The following is a 10,509-nucleotide window of genomic DNA, read 5'->3' as shown; positions in this document are numbered from 1 at the left end:
TTTAAAATATTATTAAACTCAATATCTAATACATAAAATTTATATGCTTTCTAAAAATATGCGAGTGAAAGAATATTGGGTTTAGTCTAATACCATACCCCATTTGTACTCATAAGAGTTATAAAATCCTAAAACCCATCCTCACCCCGAAACCTGTCTTTCAAATTAACAAAAAAACCCATCCTTTCAGAGCGGATAAGGGTAAGTATCCATTGGGTAGAGTAAAAATTGCCACTCAAACTCCAAATGATACTTCATAAGCGAAAAGTCTTCCTACAGCTAAGACCTAATTCAAGCCCAGATCATGTGCTGAAGTTTCAGCAGCAACACATGGCGCCCAAGCATAAGGGAAATATGTCTAGTAACAATTTGGGTCAATGCATGAAGAAATGCCCCCAAGATGTTGCCTCGACCAATCAAGGGTTTCATTTCTCTACCTCGTTTTAAATTGCTGCTGAACCCTTCCACATTATATCAAATTATCAGTCCACTTGGAAGTTCGGATCTGCTATGCTGAAAGCTTCAACTAGGGGTTCATCGAAAACCCAAAAATTGAATCAAACTGAATTAATCAAATTGAAAAATCCGATTAATCAAATTGATGATCAGTTCAGTTTCGATTTGGTATTTTTAAAAAGAACTGAAAAATCGAATAAATCAATTGATTTTATTCAAAATATTACAAAAACTGAAATACCAGAAGATAACAGGTATTTGGACCCCAAAAGCCCTTACATGGAATTTTCACCTGCCACGTGTCAACTGTGCGAAGAATCAATCAGGGCACTGCATTTATCTTCATAAATGATGGATTATATATTAATCCAAACTCTAATAAAAAATATATCAAGGCAAAGGAGAAGCTTTGATAATGAAGCAGCATCATCAACCGATCTACCATGATTGGGTGCTCTCTGATTTCATATTCAACTTTACAGGCGGGAGCTAAAGAGATTCTTAATTTGGACCTTTGGATTCTTCAAATCTCATGATCTCCTTAGTCCGCACTAGACCTATGTATGGGCCAGGTAGCTCGATGGGCTGGCCCAGCTCGGCCTGACCCCTGGACGGGCTTGCGCATAGATATTAGCCTATGGGCTTGACTTCGGGCCTAAGCCCGAGCCCAACTGCTTTATGGGTCGGGCTCGGGATTTTCCACAAAAGCCCGGCCCAATCAAGTGTAACCTATTCTAAACCCTAACCAAGTAACTCTTTCTTATTCCCTCTCTTCAGTCTTCATCTTCTTCTCTCCTCACTTTCACTCTCAAAAACCAACGCAAACCCAAACAAGCAGTCACCATTGTCAATCTCAGAGGCGACACACGAGCTCAGGCACCGGTCATCTCTCTCTCTCTCTCTCTCTCTCTCTCTCGTCTCTCTCGCAGTTTTCATTCTCAGTTTCTCACTCATTGTTGCATATTCTCATTTTCTCAGGAACCGGCACCACTAGTGAACTGCGGTGGTGAGTTCTGTGTGTGTATGTGTGTTTCATCTTCTCAATGTTCTCATTCTCACCAGTGAACACCGACGCCACCAGTGAACTCAAGCGAACTCATTCTCACCAGTGAACACTTGTCACGGGGGTAGTTCTACAGCGGAAGAAACCCATGCGGCATCCAGGCCAAGGTAGGCCAGGACAAGCCTTTATGCGCTTAGAGGCTAGGAGTTGCCCGATGAGATGGCTCCACCAAAGTCAGTAGCACTGGATCATGACCTCAAGTCCAATGGCCGGGGCACTCTCCTGGCTCAGACCGGTCCATGGGAGGCGCCGCTTACGTGCTAAAGGGTGACAACCATAATGCAAGGCGATTGTGCGCCGATGAGGTGACTTGGCACCGATGTGAGGGGTCTCCTGTATGCCGATGATGACAGGCACCTGTGTGTCATGATGATAGGCAACCGCTTGGGCCGGAACACACCCATGTGCTAAGGGCATCGAGATAGCTCAATCAGCTTGGGCAAGGGGTTGGTGAGGTGAAGGGTCATGCTTGAGCCAGGCCCGCATGCCAAGCCTCCCTTGAATGTCGGTAGCAGTGCCGGTCCAACACTGTCCCCATGAGCAAGTGTGCGCCCATGAGGAACCCTGGTAGCCATTCTAGCCATTAACCAGGGCCGCCCCGCAAGGGATGAAGGTCTAGGAGTGCCAAGGTTAGGCACCCAAGGAGGTTGACCACCCCTCCTCAAAGAGTACGTTAAGCTTTTGGTGATCTGCTTGAAGATAACATCAATTCTCCCAAAAATCTTATAGGCGAAAATGACGATGATGTCCCTAACGTAAGCCTGCCAAGCGTAGGCAAGACTAAGCCTGTGTTAGACCGTAACAGGCTCCCCCACTCAATTCATTGTCGTCCTCGACAATGACTCCTTCCATGAATGGGCGTCTGTGTCCCGCGCCATCCACTCTTCTACCAGTTCCAGGGCTCGCCTGGCCAACCCGAGTCTTGCCTATGTTGGTGTCCATTTATGGGGATGGAACCATTTCACCATGCCGGCCTGCCTAGACTTCACCCCCCCAGTGTTGAGGTTACTCAAACCACGCAATGGCTATGCTGTTGAACTGTGAAAGAAGGGCCCTCGAAGAAATGTGTGTGGTGCTTCGCGGAGGTCGGCCCCATGTATCATCTTACCTCAAGGCTCAACCGTCTTCTTGGTAGCTTTTCAGTGATGCTACCAAACACACCGATAGGTCTACTCCTCATGTTGGTGATGACCTGGGTACCCTTTCACCATGCTGGCCTGCAGACTTCACCTCGCTGATTCGGGTTACTCAAACCTAGCCATGGCTTATACTCTCTGGGCCCTCGAAACTACGCTTCGCCTCACCGACTCGGGCTACATCTTCACTTCAAGGGGGCCCCGCTGCTGCCTCAAGGAGACTTGACCGCAATCTATGTGAGTGGTGGCAACTTTTACCCATGAGTTGCCGAACATGCATTCGCCTTGTGATGCGCTGTCACTGCTGCGAATGATCCACCTGAAAACTGAGCATGTCCACCTGATACTTTGTCGGTGTAGGGCCGCCATGCTCCAACAGCCAGTGTACCCACATTCCTAACATGGCTCACGCGTCTGCCCCCGCATGAGGACAACAACCAATGTGTTTGCCCCCGCAAGGGAAGCTGTTTTAGGATCATTGGAATGGGAACGCGAACAATGAATGGCCTCTTGCTAAGCCTAATAAGTAATCTGCTCGGACAGCGTACCCACATTCCTATCAAGGCTCACGTGTCTGCCCCCGCATGAGGACAACAAGCAATGCGTCTACCCCCGCAAGGGAAGCTATTTTAGGGTCATTGGAATGGAGACACGAACAATGAATGGCCTCTTGCCAGGCCTGATCTGAAATCTGCTCGATCCTGGGTGGAAGTGCCTAAGAACCGCACCCTACAAAATGCTGCTTGTCGTATTGACCACTTCGACTGGCTCTGGGCTAAACTGCTGAAAACCAACTACGGTTGCAATTAGCTAGCTGGCTCTGATACCAACTGTCACGAGAGTAGTTCTACAACGGAAGAATCCAGGCCAAGGTAGGCCAGGACAAGCCTTTATGCGCTTAGAGGCTAGGAGTTTCCCGATGAGATGGCTCAACCAAAGTCAGTAGCACTGGATCATGACCTCAAGTCCAATGGCCGGGGCACTCTCCTGGCTCAGACCGGTCCATGGGAGGCGTCGCTTACGTGCTAAAGGGGGACAACCATAATGCAAGGCGACTGTGCACCGATGAGGTGACTTGGCACCGATGTGAGGGGTCTCCTGTATGCCGATGATGGCAGGCACTTGTGTGCCATGATGATAGGCAACCACTTGGGCCGGAACACACCTGTGCGCTAAGGGCAATGGGATAGCTCAATCAGCTTGGGCAAGGGACTGGCGAGGTGAAGGGTCATGCTTGAGCCAGACCCGCATGCCAAGCCTCCCTTGAATGTCGATAGCGCAGTGCCGGTCCAACACTATCCCCATGAGCAAGTGTGCGCCCATGAGCAACCCTAGTAGCCATGCTAGCCGTTAACTAGGGCTGCCCTGCAAGGGATGAAGGTTTAGGAGTGCCAAGGTTAGGCATCCAAGGAGGTCGACCACCCCTCCTCAAAGATTACATTAAGCTTTTGGTGGTCTGCCTGAAGATAACATCAATTCTCCCAAAAATCTTACAGGCGAAAATGACGGTGATGTCCCTAACGTAAACCTGCCAAGCGTAGGCAAGACTAAGCCTGTGTCAGACCGTAACACACCGGCACCACTAGTGAATTGCAATGAACCCATTCTCACCAGTGAACACTTGCGCCACTAGTGAAGTTTGACGAACTCATTCTCACCGATAAACTCAGGATGCAATCTTCAATAAAAGTGAAAAAAATCATTGTTAGGTCGGACTTCAGGCTCGGGCCTGAAAAAATTCTGTTAATGAGGAATAAAAGCCCGACCCATGAACAGATCTAGTCCCCACCAACTTTGGTGCACCATGAGCTCATTCTTTTATCCACTACCCTACGTGCTTTGCATGATGGAAGCTCATAATCACTAGCAGGAGAGATTTAGAGCTTTTTCTGTTCTTCGTTTTTTCATTTTTTTTCTCTTCTTTCCACCTTCATTAAGCTTCCACTGAACCTCTGGCCCTAAAAGATTCTGACAGACACAGTCTTCCTCAAGTTATGGCCTAGGCCCCACTAAACATCCTTCTGCTCACTGGATTGAAGAGATGTTGTTTCTCTTCCTTCTCTAATGATAACCATCTTTTCTTTCAAAGAATCCAATGACACTCAATAACAATGTTCACTGACTCCCAAAATGCATCAACTCAGAGAGACCCACCAACGTTGGACCAAAAGCACTAAGAATGTAAAGTGATCTTGAAAATTGAAATCTAATTCAACTTCTCTCCCCCTGAAGAGAGTAGATCTCCTGGAAATATCAAAACTCTTGACTTGTGCTTGTAGCAGTGGGCACACTGTGGAGAATAAGATGGAAGGAATCCGACCAACTCCACCCAAATGAATGCAGTGGTGGACTTGCTTTTGAATTTGTTCGATCCTCACTTTTTAACAACCAATTGTGTTGTCATGAAGAAACATGCATGTTGACTTCAGTGGAAAGGTATCATCACAGAGTTGGCATTCTTTTTAGCAAGACTGAACGTCGGCCCATAGTACGATTCCCATTTTTAAAGGAGAGAGAATCCATGCGGTAAGACATGAGACCCGTCTAAAATAGCTCATTTCAAATATTCAACGATTGCAGAGACAAGTCAGGTCACATATCAACGTGGGGTTTTAATGACTAGCTACGTACGTGGGATTTCCTTTGCATCAAGCTCCACTGCAAAAGTACTTTGATTTATTCTATTGATGTATTCTTTAACATGGGTGGGTATCCCCAACCAAAAGTAAAAGCAGACCAAACAAAATGCAAGGGTTAAAATAGCTAGGCCGGGTCATCACTCATTTGGGTGTCCTTTAATTTTATGATACCAGACAAACTATTTTCCTTGGGATAAAACCACTGGATTTAACCTTTTAATCCCTACGACTGGCAAGATATGCTGAGGCACAACAGTTAAGATTGGAGTGTGGGGTGAGTACTTGGGTTGGTTCGGTTTGATTTCAATACAGAATTTGGAAGATCAGTTTCAGTGTCGGTTTTAGTGTCTATTCATGGAATCTGTTTTTTCTTTCCTCACCCAAAAAAATAAAAATAAAATAAAATAAAAATGAAATTCTTCTTTGAAAACTTGATTTTCAATAACAAATACAGTCCAAAACTTATTTCCACTATTGATAAATTAATTAAATTTTGTAAAGATACCATTTCCATAATTTATTATACACATTCAAATATTAAATTGAAGAAAAATGGTCAAGTCACTTAATTGTGAGACCATTGTCTTTGTAACTGATGGTGCGCGGTCTAGATGCTCCTAGCTAGAGGATGATCTGGAACTTGGCTACGTAGCGAGCTGGTTTGGTCTGCAAAACGGTGAAGCTCAGAGAACCTGGGGTGGCTAACCCGGCGAGGTCGCTCCACTGCTTAAGTTAGAATTGCGAGTTGAGTGCTGAATGATAAGTGTACTAATGAGCAAATAATCGTGTGTACCTGGGTCCTGGAGGGGTTCACCCTTATATAGTTGAGCTATCGTTGGTCTTATGAAACGGTTCCGGGATCTTCGGCCTGAGTAGATGAGATCCGTTTCTGCTTTAGTCGGAGAGTAACATATTAGTTAATGAAGTCTATCGTCTCTACCCGATCCAAGTAGGGAGAGGATAAGGCTTGCCGTTACGGGGCGTGATTCCGTGATGTTCGGAGTCCGCTGGGAAGGTTCTGGAGTTGATTACGTGTCACTTTGGTTCTTGGGCCCCGAACTGGATTAGGTGCCGATGTGCTTCTATGCTGAGGTGGCTTTGTGCCAAGGTGACCGAACACCCAAGCTCTGAAAATGGCTAACTAGGCTCCTTTTGCTGAGTTGTCATTCTTCGGGCAGATCGCGTCCATGTGACCTTTACTTACTAGGTCGTGCCAAATCACCCCTCATCACTAACCATGAGTGCTTGGGTGGTCCAAATCTTCACATCCTTAAAGTATTTTGGGATTTATTTCAAAACAAGTTAGGTTCTAAGGCCAATTCTACCAAGGTCATCAGTTCCACCAAGGTAAACCCTAAACGAAGATCAACTTCAGTGCTTATAAGACTATACTCACACTTTCCGCACAACCTTTTACAGTCGTGCATTAGGAATATTTCTGTACTTGTATGCTTTTTTCATGGGTAGATATTCCCAATGCAATGCTGTAAGGGGATTGTGCGAACGGTGTAAGCATGGTCTTGTGAGGACCAAATCCAATTTCCCCTAGACAACCCTGAATTGGTCTAGGTGGGGGTCAGTTCCGAGAATTTGGAACTGGACCATATCCTGTAATTGATTGGGTAGGTTTGGTTCCATTTGGTTCCAATTAGAACATACCCATTTGCTCGCCCCTAATGTGTGTGGTGTGTGAGAGATTTGAAAATTCAGATGTGTCTGTTCAATTTTAGTTCTTGATCTGGTTACGTTATTCATTCCTGATATCAAGTAGATGTGGGTGATTTCCACAACTTGGTTTAGATTAGTGGAGATATTCAAACTTGACCTATTACTAGCAACTAAGGCCCCGTTTGGTTCACAGGAATAGGGGTCCAGAATCGGAATTGGAATGGGCTATTCCATTTCCAACAGTTTGGTTGGGCGGAATCGGAATCCTATTCCCATTCCTGCTACAATGGCATTCCCCCATTTGAGGGAATGATCATTCCCTGCCCCTCCCTTGGGAATGAAATCTCATTCGTGCTGATTACAATTCTCATTTCCAATCTTGTCAGAACCAAACAGACTATGGGAATAGACCATTCTGATCCCAATTTCGAAGGATTTTGATTCCGATTCTGATTGTGAACCAAACGGACCTTAAGTTATTCTTATTCTTTTAATTCTTAGTTTGATACAAACATTAGTAATGTTCTTTCTTAACCCTACAGTCAATGGAAACTAAGGGTCCATTTGGTTCGCAGTTGGAATTAGAATCGGAATCGGAATTAGAATGACCTATTCCCATAGTCTGTTTGGTTCAGACAAGAATGGAAATGGGAATTGGAATCAGCAGGAATGAGATTTCATTTGCAAGGGAGGGGCAAGGAATGGTCATTCCCTCAAATGGAGGAATGCCATTTCAATATGAACGGGAATGAGATTCTGATTTTGTCCTACCAAACAATTGGAAGAGAATAACCCATTTTGATTCCAATTCTGGACCCCTATTCCTACAAACCAAACGGGGCTTAATAGTTTTCACCCTTAAAACTACAAAGAAAATGCAGTGCATAGAAATGCACCTCAACAAGTTTCTTCTTAAGGCTCAGTTTGGTAAGAATACAAATACAAATATGCAGAATGCAAAACCTTGTATTTTGTATATATTTGCACTCTATATATTTGTATTTGTATTCTTTCCAAACTGAGTCTATATACACCCAGCTGAGCTACCTATCACGGTTGAACACGCCAGTGTTCAATACAGCTGGGTCCCACATGAGACTCACAGTAAGCATTGGTGTGTTCAACTGTGATTGGTAGTTCAGCCAAGTATGTATGATTTTGTCTCCAGGTCATTCGGACTGCAATTTGGAAGGAGTATAAACACAAATATGTAGAGTGCAAAACATTGTATTTTGTATGTATTTGTACTATACATATTTGTATTTGTACTCCCTTCCAAACTGAACCTAAAAAAGCCATCAGCTCAACAAGTTATGAACTACTCTTTTGATTCATTTTTTTGGTAGATAGACCTACACTTTTGATTCAAACTTCTATTTTGTAGATCTAATTTGTGAATTTGAAGTCCATATAATCCAAATCCAGGAGTGCCAAGAGCCAATAAAAAGTTCTTAAAATCTTGTTAATGGGCAACTCTTTGATTGTAATTTTACTATAATTAAGCTTCAAGGTATTGTCTAATAAAAATTAGTAGTTTTTTTTCCATAAAAATTCATTTCGAATTGATTAATTAAGCTATATCTTGGGTTTAGGGTAGGGATGGTCATGGGCCGGGTCAGGTTTTTACAAGCTAGTAACAACATTTAGGACTGCACGACCCAGGCATGTGATCTTGCCCATATAATATTTTTTTTTTCAAAAATAAGAATTAAAAATTTTAATTTAATTTTATAATCAAATATATATGCCGGATTGGGCCCAGGCAATGCTGGACCGGGCAGAAATGATCAAACCCTAGTCTAGTTCCATTATAATCCAACAAATCATACAGCAGCCCTATGGGTTTCAAATTTAATCTACATTACCTCAACAGTATCTCCAGTCGGAACATTTAGGCTGGTCTATTATAATGAACAACTCAAACGCAAATATGGGCCAACTTGCCCCAGTGCACATTGTTGGCTAATTGACCAATCCAAACCTGGCCCAGGCCCAAGCTCAATCCGAATGCATTAAACTTTAGTGTAGGCTGGGTTTGGGTTGGATAATTTGATTTTTTACCTCGACCCAGACTGGGCTCGGGCTTAGGCCCAATTCCTAGGATTCGACCTGGGTTGAGCTACAACCCAGCCCGGCCCACCTGACTTGCAGCCCTATGGGTGCTCATTTAAAATTCAATTAATAAATTATAGAACAAAAGCGTGCATCGAGGCTCACTTGCCATACTATAGAGAGACTAACAGTGCCACCGGTTTAGGCCTGGGCCCAGCCCATGATTACCCCTAATTTGGCTGAAATGTTGAAAATAAACTTCAAATTGTTGGATACAAATTTAAATAGTAAGTTAGGGAGAATTTATAATCATACACAAAGTTTAGGGGAGATAATGAAATTTTCTAATATAAAAAAGGACAATCAAACTACATGGACTGAGAAGATAGAACTCAATTAACAAAAAAAAGTAAAGATGAAATTAAAATATGCATCTATACAATAATTGTCACTCATACTTCTCTTGTACCACTACAATGCATCATACACTAGGGAAATGGGTCAGATTTGGGATAGATCCAATCAAATCTAGATCCACATCCAGATGTAAGTGGGTTTGATACAGATTTGGATGCTAGATAGGTTGTATTAGGTACATTCAAAATTTACACATTCAGAGTAGAGTACACTCAAATCCAAAGGAAATTGCATCTACAAGATCCATGCCCAACCCAAAATGTGATAAAATCTCTGTTGTTGAATTGTTTTATTTTAAACTATGAATGTTTATAAAGATCCAAACCCTTCTAAGATACAAGGATCAAGGCCAAGGTTCAGATATGCCCCACTCCATTTATTGACCCATTACGATTCATACATCTGTAACATTGCATCATTTCAAATGGGTTGCCAATACATGAGCCCTTACAATATTCCATATGGGTGATTTTAAATGGGTTGTCCCATTTTCAACGGTCTTATCTATAGGACTCTCCCTGAATGACACGTCAGTTCATACGATCTCCATGCAACAGTAACAGTGTTTGAACCATGACTGTGTATCACCACTGTATAGACTCACACGTCATGTGGACAGCACATGCTATCTAACATGGACAGCCAAAAGTTTCTCAGAGCAATGAGTGGTCGGCAGTAGGGCTGTTCATAAGAAGGTCCAACCCGACCAAACCAACCAGCCCGGACCGACCCAATCCGAGTCGGTCGGGTTATCTTCAGCACCGGTCGGTTTCGGGTTGTAAAACATCATAAACCGATGGTATCAAAACCGACCCGAACCAAACCGACTTAGCTAAAGAAGCATGTTATTGTATACTTTGTTTAGTTGTTCATAATCCTTTGTGCAGTGCATACAAGTTGATATAATGTTTGAAATTCATGATTTCAGTTTTTGTGGTGAAACTAATCTCTAATCCCAGATGCTTATCAATTTGCCTTCTTTTTGTCGTCTTCACTTCTAGCGAGAATAAATTCTCAAACTGACAACCCAAACTTGCACCACACAGGCACATGGGGGGCATGGTTGAACTTAGAGCCA

Source organism: Nelumbo nucifera, chromosome 7 (genome assembly GCF_055504915.1).
Source record: "Nelumbo nucifera cultivar China Antique chromosome 7, China Antique-T2T, whole genome shotgun sequence".
NCBI lineage: Eukaryota > Viridiplantae > Streptophyta > Magnoliopsida > Proteales > Nelumbonaceae > Nelumbo > Nelumbo nucifera.
The sequence above is the reverse complement of the archived record's forward strand: the minus strand, read 5'-3'. Positions refer to the sequence as shown.